Source organism: Xyrauchen texanus, chromosome 24 (assembly GCF_025860055.1).
Source record: "Xyrauchen texanus isolate HMW12.3.18 chromosome 24, RBS_HiC_50CHRs, whole genome shotgun sequence".
Classification (NCBI taxonomy): domain Eukaryota; kingdom Metazoa; phylum Chordata; class Actinopteri; order Cypriniformes; family Catostomidae; genus Xyrauchen; species Xyrauchen texanus.
Genome location: NC_068299.1, coordinates 13,016,173 through 13,029,003, shown reverse-complemented (window position 1 = coordinate 13,029,003; position 12,831 = coordinate 13,016,173). Strand labels below are relative to the sequence as shown.

The window sequence follows — 12,831 nt, the reverse complement described above, 5'->3', positions numbered from 1 at the left end:
GACTGTCCATGTGACTAGATAATCTGGGCTACACACAGTCCGGGCTGGCCGACTTTGCTGATGACGAGTTTGCGATAAACATACTGTGCACTAGATGCACCGGCACACGTAATACCGAAGTATACTTTGGCCGTAAAGCACTGTTCAGAAGCAATAGTGTCAGCCTCAGGGTGACGTCTGTAAATGTACATTTTCATGGCTCCTCTGTGTTAAAACTCCTGCATTTGGATGACAATTTAATCATGTGGGACAAGCAAGACTTTTTGTCCATCACATGATTGCAGTTGCACTTGTTATATGGAAAATTCATCAATCCACAAACTGTGTCCTCTGTATTTGCGTTTAAATATGTTTAGAGTTATCTGTCAGTGTTTAAAATGTAGAGGTGGAAATTAAATCTTTTAAATAAGACATTAACCCAGGCAACTTTTCTGGGACTACTCGACCCATATAAATGAGTAGTCATGCAAGCCCTATGTATAAATGTATTTACATTAAAATGTGATATATTATAATTTTATTACATTGCTGCCATTAAAATTGACCATTTCAATAGTTTACGTGATCTGGCTCTCGTTTTTCTTTCCCTTCTACTGAAGAGATCCCACTCACTGTGGTGGAGCGGTGATGTCATTTTATTACTGTGAATTATTAAAAAATTTCTGTTACACAATTTTCACAACTTTCCATTACCTCCAGAGCTGTTCTAGTGGGAAGACTAGCTGCTGTACATCATCGTACCATTAGCTAGATAACTGCTAGACAATCACATGTAAGCCACTGCTTTAGAAGGCTGCTCACAATCTATCACTTTGCTGTTTCAGTGTGCTAAAACGGCAACCTCCACCGCCCCACCACCACCAGTTGAGTCCCGTCCTGCATGGGGTTTGGCCCCTCACCCCTACCTCCTATCTCTGGCAGGATATGATGGTTCCGAGTACAAATTCTTCTGAAAGCTTAACGGGGCTTTTGCCAAAGAAAGACATTATATTTCTGTTTTATATTCATCAAATAAATGTAATCCTAAATTTCACTCAAGTCTGCGAGTCTTCCTGGTAGAAATTAAATGACCACACGACCTTGGTGTTCATCAAAAAACAGTAGATCATTTTGGAGGGAATGTTCTTAAGGGAGGTGGGAGAAAATAGACATTTCAGATTCGGAAGTTTAAATTCAGTGCCGTCCGAATAGGGCTTATAAATGATTGTGATTGAGTTTAAGATGTGTGTGAGAGTAGATTTGGGGCATCTCATGGTTATATAGATAGATCTGCTCTCATGAGAGCCGAATCTCTTCTGCATAATCAGATGTATAATCAGGAGAATCATATGATTCTGATTAGCGTTTATTTATGCTGTGGGTTAAGCGCATCTCATCCGTACCTCATTAACATATCTTACATTCTTTGGATAATGAGTAAACTCATTATTCGCACTGTGCCACTGCAATGTTGACATAAAATTATTGATATTGTGGAAAAACTCTCTCTCTGGATTCATCTTTGCCTATGCTGTTATCTTACTCTGTCTGTCTCACTCTCCCCTTTTTACCCCACGTTGTCAGTTGAGCTCAAATGCCATGTTTATACCTATGGGAATTTTGCAGTGAGAGATTTGAGGTTGATGGTAATCCAAGACAGGGGATTACTATCTCTTTTCTGTTTACCATCCATAAAAATGTGCTTGATTCGCAAATGTTCTTCATGCATTTTTGAAAAAGAGAGCAAATATTTTTTTTTTTACTGAAAACAGAGAATGACATTCATTAGAAAGTGGAGGGTTGTGGGCCTGGGTAGCTCAGCAAGTAAAGACGTTAACCACCTTGAGTTGCAAGTTTGAATCCAGGGTGTTTCGAGTGACTCCAGTCAGGCTTCCTATGCAACCAATTGGCCTGGTTGCTAGGGTGGATAGAGTCACGTTGGGTTAACCTTCCTGTGGTCACCATAATGTGGTTCTCGCTCTCGGTGGTCGCGTGGTGAGTTGTGCATGGATGCCGCGGAGAACAGTGTGAAGCCTCCACACGCACTAGATCTCTGCGGTAATGCTCTGAACAAGCCATGGGATAAAATACGTGGATTGATGTCTCAGACGCGGAGGCAACTGAGATCTGTCCTCCGCCACCCGGATTGAGGTGAGTCACTACGCCACGAGGACCTAGAGCACATTGGGAATTGGGCATGCCAAATTGTGGAAAAAAGGGTAGAATAGAAAGTCTGTGTTAAAGTCTCTGTGGTTCTGTAAATTCTGGGCTTATAGAATTTAAATGTGCACATTTAGGGAATTCATTTCAATAATGTGTCAAGATTTGCATTATAATGAATCAGTGATTTTTAGGCAGTGTACTAAACTGAAATATACATATGTAAGGTGAATATTACTTTATTTATCTGACTGGATAGGCCAACATTTGTGATCTTTAACAAGGCCAATAAACTTTAATTAATCCAGAATACCCAGAGTAGCTCTTATTAAGAGAATAGCCATTTTATCCTAATGATCTTGTCTATCTGTCTTTTTCACTCTCTCTCTCTTTCTTTCTTGCTGTCTCCAAGGTTACAGCCCCTTATATTTGCACACAGCCCTCTAAGAAGCTGGCCCTCGATCAGGTGAGTGAGATGAAATCACCGTCCTTCACACTAGGGCAGGATATTGGCAGGCCTCTCTATATATTAAACCAATTTTCCTTAACCCTCAAATGGCCCTCTGGCCTAGAGCTTCATCTTCTAGTTCATCCTCAGCATAAGGAAAGTATATTATGTTGACCTAAAAGCACGTTTTTTTCCTTTCATGTCTAAATTAAGATAATTATTTTGAGCAAGAGAGCTGGTCCTATATTAGCAGTCTGACTCTTAAGCATATACTCTAAGGCCCTAGTTTGAGTTGGCGTATCATAAGTTAAAGTAGCACCTCAGACTGTGACGAAACGTGGGCTACTGAATTCTGGAATTGAGCAGTTCTTGAAGACACATGCTCTTTTCTCTGGATTCCTGCTGATGTCTCGCTGTCATTCTGGCCCATAGAATACTGTAGTTCTTTATTGGCTCTGTCACTTCCTCCGGATGTGTTCTATCATCAGAAATCTTTATATTTTGTGTGTTATCAAAGGAATACTTCACACAAGAATCAAAATGGTGTCATCACTTACTCACCCTTATGTTGTTCCAAACACAAATTACTTTCTTTCTTCCATGGAACACAAAAGGAGATGTTTGTGCGAAATGTTAGCTTCAGTCACCACTCTATCCCTTTAGATCAGTCTGTCTCACTGTCTGTATTAAATTGGCCTTGGGTTGTACTGTATACCAGTGCGTAAAAAAATAAATAAAACTGTACACTACTGTCATTTGGCAAATTGTCAGGACACACTTCAGAAGTTCAGATACTGAACTGTGAAGCATTAAAACAAAGGTAGCTTTTAGGTGTGTAACAATGCAGTGATTTGAGAATGAAAATTCAATACATAAATTGAGGAATTTACTACGGTAATTGGTTTAAGATTTTATATAACATTACTATAATACTTCCCAATGTGCCACACAGGGCACCTCAGATTACAGGCATGCTTTCACAGCAGATGCAGAAAACACGACAGGGGGGGAAATCGGGCTCACATTAAATATAAGAAGATTCATACTGCCAAGTTCGACTTCTTATGTCATTATCCAGTTGCCAAGTAAGTTCATTGTTATTTTCTCCTCATATTCATGAACAAATGCACAGCGCCCTATATGTTAAAATGCTGTTAGTCATCTGATGTAGTTTATTTATTGCTTAAAGTATCATAACGGAATTACTAGTGCTTAGTATCATACTGAAGACAAAGTTTTGATGTTGATCCAAAATTCCATATTTAAATTGCTCTTTTCTCTACTACCTTTAAACTTCTTTGCTTGAGAGTTAATAGATAATAAATCTCTATCTTTTTTAACCCAGAACAAAAATACTACAACAAGAGGTCAAAACTCAGTGCTGTTGGTAACTAGGCAACCCCTTGCAATTACTTGGCAACAGGGAAATGAAGGGAATGTGATTGACAGCATTCCTTCAGGAAAAGGAAGTTCATCATAATATATTATTTGTTTACTCAGATTACATGTCCTAACCAGGCGAGATTTGACAAGTATATTGCACTGAAAGTAAAACTCCTGCAGGAAGTGACACAATCACAGACTATCAGAAGACAGGAGCACAAAAACAGGATCAAGCACTCAGACACACAATCAAGGAGTTCATAAAGAATGTTTTTGAATATGTTTAAAAATTGAACATTCTCTCATTTGCTGGCTCATGTCCTCTACACCTAGAATGGCTCAGGTGCCCAGTGGCCACCCTGCTGCTCTTACCCAGAATACTGTTGTTGTGGAAAGTGGACCAGTGGCATACGAAGACCCTGTGGATGAGAAAGATGACGATGAAGTGGAAGAACTGTGTCAGTGTCATTCAGATAATGGGCAGCATTGGTAAGTGATGCAACAAACCTTACCTTTACCTTTAGGATGACTTTTGACCTTTTTTAATCTTCACAATGACCTATTCCTTTAGACTTTTACCTAAAATCTGAGCATTTTGATGGGAGAAGCCTCTAGTGACACATTTTATTACACGTCACTGTGGAATACTCTTGAATTGGTCAATCACAAAATTCAGCAGTCAGATATTTTTGCAGAATGACCGAATAACATATAATCGACCATTGTCCCTGGCAACTGATTTCCTAAATAGCTGTGCTAGTTTCTCTTTCACTCAAATAATAAAATAATTTCACCTCCAATATTTACATTTATATTTCATACCCGTTTATTTATTTGGTACGTAGTAGTGTAATAAGTAGGATAATACACAGTCAGCCAGATAATAGAGACTCATAATCACAAAATGTAATCCTCCTGATCACCCTGTCTGTACTGTAGTTCAGAAAAAAGCCATTAAAGTATGCTTACTTTTCTTTGTTCTTCTCTTCTATTTTCTACAGATTTCGGCTTTGAGGTAGATGATGATGATGACGGGTTCTAAATCCAGAGTGTCACCAGAAAGCCTATCCTGCTTAATTCTGTTCCAAAACAAACAAATGCTGGTGTTATAGATGCAAGATGTAGGGACTATACACTACAGTGAGATGTATAGAGCAAGCTACAACTAAAAGAGAACAAACTACATGAATAAAAGGTCTGAAATTATTAGCAATCACATCCTGTATGCTTTTGAAGAAGGCACGATAAGACCTCACATTTGTGTTAGTGCAATTGCTTTCATGCAGGGGCGCGTGTTCTGAGTGACTTTAGACTATAAATTGTGCAGGTACGTCACACACACTCAGCTCTTAATCATCACTAAGTGCATGCATATACAATCATTATAATTCACAACACAAACAAGAGGACAAGTTTGTGTGTGTGGAGAGTGATAATTCTCTCTCTGGAGTTTGTAAGCCTTCTAGTTAACTGCATTACTGTGTGTTTTAGGCTAATGATGACATATGATCTTGCACATCTAAAGAGATTATCCCACGCAAGGTTTAGCCATTTGTGGACAAATGTGTGCATGTGCACGTGCCCTCAACTATTGCAGTATACTGCTTGGAATACAGTGATGAAATTCAGAGCCAAAGTGTTATTTTTGCAACCAGATGTACCTCTATGCGCATAGTATTCAGTTTGGACTGAAGCTGATTGGTTACAGTGTTCATTTTGGCCATTTTTACTGCCTTTTTAAAATTTATATTACACAATCACCTACTAGTCCTGTGGAAATTCCATTCTGGGATAATGGTAAGAATTATTTATTTTGAGCACAACGTTTGCGAGGTGCTGTCACAAATAATATATGCTGTACATATAAGGATTTTTATTTTTATTTTTTTTTTTTTGTTTACTATGGAAACATTGAATTTAAATGAGTACTTGAAGGAAATTCATTTCAGATAAATGCTGCTGATATGTAGTCGATGTAGTCGTTAATGATGTTTTAATATGACAGGATATTTAGTGACAGAAAATCTGTGCTCTTAGGGAATCTGTTTTTGGCTTTTTCTGTATAATTATTTTTTATTGTGGCTGCCTATTATGCAAGTGTTTAACATTAGAATGTTTCACTTTATTTAAATTTTTTTTCTTTGTTTAATCTCTCCCAGACCAAAAGAATATGGGTAGTATAAATAATTTTTCTTCTTCAGATGGTTTAAGATTTGAAGGGTTTGTTTGGGTCACGAAATACAAACCTGCTATTATTGAAGGCACCAAACCTAACAAATACAAATGATCAGATTTAATATTAGAGATGCTGATATGCCTGTATCGCATCCCAGCATAAGTATGTTTTGTGATATCTGTGGCAGATAGGAAACCGAATTGACAAATACAAGCTTTAGACTATTTAGCTTAAGATGAACACCTGGAAATCTTATCTCATTCAGATCAAGTAGTTGACCCTAACATCTCTACTGGAGTCCATAATCGATATGTGGACATAAATGTTAGCATGCTATATTGATGTCTTGAGGGTAATCTTTGCCACTGTGGGGTTAAAGCTCAGACCTCCATGTAAGAGGTCATGAAGGTTATTTCTGCTTTCATAATAAAGATCTTCTCCAGTATGCGAGTCCAGTGAGACTTGTCACATTATACCATTTAAGATGGCAAAGGCACTATGAGCTTAACCCATCTTTGTCTATTTTTGTTAAAACCTAAGGACTTAAAAATTCAGTTTACGGCTTTATCTTGGTTTTGATCCAATCAGATTTTGCAGATCTAGATCATTCATTGGTGTCATTAGAACTGGATTAGTTTAGTCTTGCAGCAGTAATGACATGAAATACAATGTTACAGAGCTTAGGTTTGAAGTGCTGTTCAGTAGGCCCAAGCAGTATGTAAGGAACAAAGAAATTAACCGTAATCATTATAGATTATCTTCTGTTTTTATTTTTTGTGTTATCACTGTATTGTTCATTCTTGTCTCCTGGTTGTTATCTCTGCTGTTCGTCTGATTTCTTCAAGCTAAACAGGCTATATTTATTGCCAGTGGTCAAAGAATTCACGGAAACAAGGCACCAGGAGAGCTGAGCATCTGTTTTTAGGTTTATATGCTCTGGGCTGTTGTTTTTTGGTTGGCAAAGAAACATGAGCTGTAATAATTGTATGATCCCATTAGATGCGACCTTAGTAGTGACCTCCTGCTCATTTCTGCGAGGCAAGGGCTGCTGGGAGATGAAGTTCTTGAGGTCATCTGTATTTTAACTGCCTTGAAAGCTTGTAAATAATCGATAGAGAGGAAAGAGAAGTCAGAAACCTGGATAAAAAAACTCTGAAATGTGATAATGTTCATTTTATGTGTAAAAAACATCAATAAATATTGGTTAAAGCTAGTCATTTTTTAAGTAGATATTTACCTGCTAAAAGAACAAAACAAAAATCAGCTTAAACCAGCCTATGGTTTGCTGGTCAGAGCTGAACTATCAGTCTGGTCTGGCTTGCTGTTTTTGGGGGTGTTTTAGTTGGTCAGGTTTGGAGACCAGCTTTTACACTTGAAAAGGGCTACGTTTTGCATGCTGAGATATTACCTCATTTCACATTTGCATCTCTGTCCTGATATATTCAGTTTTGGATTTTAAAGGGATAGTACAAATGTAGCTCCAAAATGCACATGAAGGCAATATAAAAGTAATCCATGTGACTCCAACATAAGTGTTGGTGAGAAACACATAAATATTTAAGTCCTTTATTACTATAAATTCTCCTTTCTTCCCAATTGGTGGAGATATACATGAAGAATGTGAATCGCCAAACATTATTTGATAGTGAAAGTGGAGACTGATGGTAAAAAAGGACTTAAATATTGATCTTTTTCTCACCCACACCTATCCTATCACTTCTGAAGAAGTGGATTTATCCACTGGAGTCTTATGGATTACTTTCATGCTTTTGGAGCTTCAACATTTTGGCACCCATTCACTTTCACAATATTAGTACCAACAGAGTGAGATATTCTTCTAAAAACCTATGATTTGTTCGACAGAAGAAAGAAAGTCATATACATCTGGGATTGCATGAGGGTCAGTAGATGATGACAGAATACATAAAGGTTCTGCATGTTCTGGTAGGAAATCAGTCTAAAACTTCGATCACATCAAGATCAGACACTGAGCGAACTCGGTCAACTCCAACCTCACAATGCTCACACTTCTGTCTTCCTCAGTATCTCTTCTTCACTGCTCTGGAACCTTCTCTCTCTCTCTCTCTCTCTCTCTCTCTCTCTCTCTCTCTCTCTCTCTCTCTCTCTCTCTCTCAGTTACTGTGATCTTTTACTATCACACATTAGAGTACAGTGCTGATCAGAAAGAGCGGATGGGAGAGATTGTGGGTTAATCTGTTTTATGCATGTGGGAGACATAGAGTTTCCAGAGATCGTGGGAAAGATAAGAGTGAATGAAGGGGAATATTGATTTTTTGTTAATGAGAGAGGATTTTGGTTGCTTCTGTTGAGGTATTGTCCAATATGCTGCATAGCAATGCTATACACACACCAACACACACAAACACAAAGGTCAGCTAACAGTTCCTGTTGACTGAAGGGTGAAAAGGGAAAAAATGTTGTGTAACAAAAACAAAAAACAACAATACAATTTTTAAATTCGGGCCCTGTGTTGTCTGGGATTAGAATGCTCGTCTTGTAGTTCAAGAAAAAGACAAAAGAGTACATATAGCAAAAAACATATCAGGGGCTTACAGGGAAAATTACATAAAAAAATAAAATAATATATATATATATATATATATATATATATATATATATATATATATATATATATATATATATATATATACAGGTTTTTGATACACCGTCTGGTGCACCTGGACATATCATCAGTGATGTAACCTAGGATCACGGGGGTTTCGGGTCTTTCAACAATCAGACCCCTCCCCTAGGCTGACCCAGCCGGGGTGATCAAGTCCCAGCTTATGTCCAGGTGGCGCTACTACCCTACACGCCATGCCTCTCCTCTCCTGATCCACAGCCACCTTGATGCTACTTCTGCAGCATCAGTGGCCAACTTGATGGCCCTTCGCTGACTCGCCCCTGTGATGCCAAGCATTTTGTAGGCCCTGCAAAGGAATGGCCCACAAACCCTCGACATCCCACTTCAACAGGTTGGCATATTGCCCGCCACCCATTGCTCCGGCAACCCTCCACAAGCTGGGAGTACTTTGCCCTCTTTCTTTCGTTGGCCTCCTCCATACGGTCCTCCCAAGGCACTGTTAACTCTAAGTGAATCACCTGCTTGGAGGCCTCTGAGGTGAGCACAATGTCAGGCCTTAATGTTGTTATGGCAACTGCTTCAGGGAACTTCAGCTGCTTGCCCAGATCAACTGCCAGCTCCCAGTCGCGCGCCGTTGCCAACAGGCCAGAGGAGGTGCCCCGGGCAGCTGGTATTGACTTCTCCCCAGCTCTGACAAAGGCTGTGGTCTTCACTGGGCGAAGGCTCTTGCTGTGGCTAATTCCACTGCAGATAGAATCCGCTACGGCTTTTAGGACCTGGTTATGCCGCCAGCGGTAACGCCCTTCGCCCAGGGCTTTTGGACAGCAGCTCAGGATGTGAGGATACATTTCAAAAGTAAATCCTCAACCCTGTATATATATATACAGGGTTGAGGATTTACTTTTGAAATGTACTCCACTACAGATTGCAGAATACATGCTGTAAAATGTCATTTGTAACATATTCCATTACTCAAGGTCAGTAATGTATTTAAATACTTCAGATTACTTCTTCAGCACTGGTAGATTTTTTCACTTGTTTTGACTATAAAATCTCTGCCAGAACAGTGAGACAAAATACACATGTTAAAAATACATTCTCTGAAAAACCTAAATATCTTATGCAGTGTTGTTTCTGAAACAAGATAAATCAAATTGATCTTGTTTTAAGGATTTGTAGATATTTTAAAGGAAAACAATACAAAAATTATTATCAAGAATGTGATTTTTGCCCTAATATTAAAAGGTCTTACTAGAAAAAAAGAAATTATGATCCAACGTGAATTTTCTTGATAAAAAAATATAATTGTGCCTGGTAACCTGCATGTAAAATGGCTATAAATAGCATTTTAGCTTAGCGTAAAGATGACAAATTATACAATTTTATTTCTATTTCTTCTGCTCCAAATTTACTTCAAACGTACTTCTCTGTCTGCTCGTATGAATGTAACACATCATAAGAAAGTGTTTCACCGCTGATCAAATGCACTTTGGATCACATCATTTATATGTATAAATGTTTTTCATCTGAAAGCACTAAATATTAAATGAAACAAATGACAATAAAATACAAAGTAATCTGTTCAGTAATCTAAATAATTTTTAATGTAACTGTATTCTAAATATGAATGATTGAAATTGGAACTGTAGTGGAATACAGATACTTATATTTTGTATTTTATTTTGTTTATGTACTAGTTGACAGAATATTTCTGGTGCAACGTTGTTCACACACTTAAAAATTAGTTTTAAAAAAGAAAAATTTACAAAACTGTCAAAACTCAAGATATTATGCTTCCTTAGAATGATGCAGTGATGCCATCTTACAGATTTCTGGTCCATTACTTTTAATGCTTGTTTATATAATGACTCTTGACCGTCGACTGTGAGTGACGTCACTTCCCAAGACAAACACGCCCCATAGCATAATCCCACCCTTGACCCTGATTGACAGGTTTCCGTGTAAGGCATCAATGGAAATACTAAGGGAATTAGTATTCCATTTGAGTTTTGGCTGGCTACATACGCGACGCTGAGAAAGTGAAAAATCAGACGTGGTAATTGAAATTGCTATTTAAATATGACAGGGCCAAAACTCCTAAGATATGGGAAACACAGTTGCAAACGGACTTTGCTTTTCCATTTGAAATCTGGCAGTCACTGTGCGTTCGCTTAAACGAAAATGCAAACGGTAATGCGCGATTTGCAATTGCGTTTGGATTATGTCACATTTTATGCGTCCACAAATTGAAAACGCAATTGCAAATACAATTTGCAATTCCTTTTGAATAATGTCCGGAAAATCATTCCATAATATGCCTTGTCTATTTGTGTAATAGGTATTGCTTTTTATTCTCATTTAATAAGACTCCACATAATCGTGTTTATCTTGTTACATATGCTGGCGGCCAAAAGTTTGAAATAATGTACAGATTTAGATGTTTTGGACGGAAATTAGTACTTTAATTCTCCAAACTGATCACAAAGTATAGTCAGAACATTACTAATGTAAAAAATGGCACCATCACTGTATGGAAAGAAGTAATTTTAGATCATATCTAGACAGGCCCCATTTCCAGCAGCCATCACTCCAACACCTTATACTTAATCATGCTAAATTGCTAATTTGGTATGAGAAAATCACTTGCCTTTATATCAAACACAACTGAAAGGTATTTGGTTCTTTGAATGAATCTTAACATTGTCTTTGTGTTTGTTTTTGAGTTGCCACAGTATGCAATAGACTGGCATGTCTTTTTATGCAATTTTTGCTGGAACAAGAAATATGCGTTAAGTAAATGTGGAAAGTAAGAGTAGATGACATAATTGACCATATTACTCCACATAAAAAAAAGTTAAATACATGGTATGTTAAGTCATTTATGAAGTGTATTAACATTTATTTGTTTTGCAACTTAATGTGTACTATGTATAAATGAAGGTCACAATAAACAATTCTGTTTATCTTAAATACCTTATTTTTTCTTCCCAATTAAAAGCTTTTTTTTTTAAATTTTTCAATCCATGAGTTAAGTGTGACTATTGCAATAGTGAAAATTTGGCTGGGCAAGTAGAAATCTGAAGCACTGGCCCGAAAGGGCCTGTATAAAAAATCCTCCGCGTCAAGCCCTGATTTATTTTAATTTGAGAAAATCAGTAGCATAATGGCTACAATGTGGTGCCTCTGTGGAAATGCACTTGTTGTGTAAATTCATGGACATTTGTGAGTTGATCTTGTAGGTATAAGTGACGAAGTGAAGACTGGCCCAAGCACCATGGGTCCATTTCCACCTGGTAGCTTTCAGAAAACAAATGTATGATGGACACATGCATTTGGATGACAAAACAAGTAAATTTGACACTAGTCTGGTTATGTTTGAAGTGATAGGAGTGAAAATAAGAGGGGTTCTTTTTTCAAAGTCTATTGGAAGTGTCACATCTATTGTTGCCAGCTGGAGGCACTATGACTGTGACCCACCATAGTCACATTCATGTCATAAGTGTGAATAAAATTACATGGCTGAGTTTGTCAAATAAACTACAACATCATGTAATTTGATCCATTGCCATGACGACACCACTTTTTTCAGCTTCAAAAACAATACACAGAAACAATTTCTCAAATGAATACTGCGAAAAAAAAAAAAAACATCACCACCCAACCCCAGCGGAAACAATACCCCCCATTAATCTAAACCTTTTTGGGTAAATGTAAGAGGATAATTTAAAAGTCTGTTGTAAGTGCCACACTTCCTACTTCCAGTTGATGGCACTATCCTGACCCACATTAGCCACATCCATGTGACTCCATGTGTCAATTTTTATCTAAATCACACAATGCACGCCGAAGATATGAGACATCTTGTTTCCGATTTTTTTTTTTTGCCATTAATTTAATACTTCGCCACGGCAACACCGTTAAATATATCAATCCATTCGCGATTTTTAATCTTCAATGTCTTTGTCAACAAATGTAGGCAACATTATGCCAAGACATGAATCCCCTAGGAGGAGTATTTAAAAGTTCAGGGCCTGCAATTTTCAAAAAATCCCAAATGGCCAACTTCCTGTTGAATGGAGG

The 12,831-nt window shown here is 37.7% G+C and overlaps 1 pseudogene; it reads left to right on the top strand.

Moving 5' to 3' along the window:
- Positions 1 to 5,012, top strand: part of LOC127617501 (transcription factor IIIB 90 kDa subunit-like) — a 37,488-nt pseudogene extending 32,476 nt beyond the window's left edge.
- The last annotated feature ends 7,819 nt before the right edge of the window (positions 5,013 to 12,831 follow it).